This window comes from Cynara cardunculus, unplaced genomic scaffold (genome assembly GCF_001531365.2).
Source record: "Cynara cardunculus var. scolymus isolate 2C unplaced genomic scaffold, CcrdV1 Un_Scaffold_232, whole genome shotgun sequence".
Lineage (NCBI taxonomy): Eukaryota > Viridiplantae > Streptophyta > Magnoliopsida > Asterales > Asteraceae > Cynara > Cynara cardunculus.
Genome location: NW_020200568.1, coordinates 264,059 through 264,944, shown reverse-complemented (window position 1 = coordinate 264,944; position 886 = coordinate 264,059).

Here is an 886-nt window from a genome sequence, read left to right as displayed (position 1 = left end):
AAATTGTTTCATATGTGGTTATGAAATTGTTTCATATATTACTTAATGAAATTTTAATGAAACTGTTTCATGTATTTCTCTAAAATTAAAATAATGAAAATGATAATATCCATGATTAACACCCTTCACAATAAAAATGGTTAATCAACCTCTTATAATTACAAAAAAATGAACAAAATGAAAAATTATAATTGGTTGAATGAGGTTTTCACGGTTTTTACAAATTGAGTGGTTTTTATTTGAACTCACATATATATATATATAGGAGCGTTCAAATAAAAACTTGACCTATTTGTGTAAACCGTGTAAACCAATATCATCCATTCATTTTTTTTTTGATCAATGACTAAGATTACATTACTTTATTTTAGGAAATTAAAAATTAAAAAATAATTAATATTTATTTTATTTCATCAATAAGGGTAGAATCGGTAAACAAATTTAATTCATAGTATTTTTTATTCAAGACAACCATATCAGGTAAATTAGAAAATTAAAATGTTTCACCATCATGAATCTAGTTCATTAACTATTTTGCAATGAAACCATTTCACATTGAAATTTTTACATGCAGATTAATTTCATAACGAACAAAATCCATTATGCATTATTTCATTAAYTATGAATCTATTTCATTAACTATTTTATTAACTATTTTACATGAATCTATTTCATTACCTATTTTACATGAATCTATTTTATTAACTATTTTACATGAATCTATTTCATTAACTATACACCCGTTTCATGATACGTATATTTCATAACGAACAAAATTCATTATGCACCAATTTCATGTTCATTCTACCAACTAAACTGATCAACTTCGATTACAATGCAACATTGATCACCATGAAACTAGTTCATGAATCACGAATCAATTAGA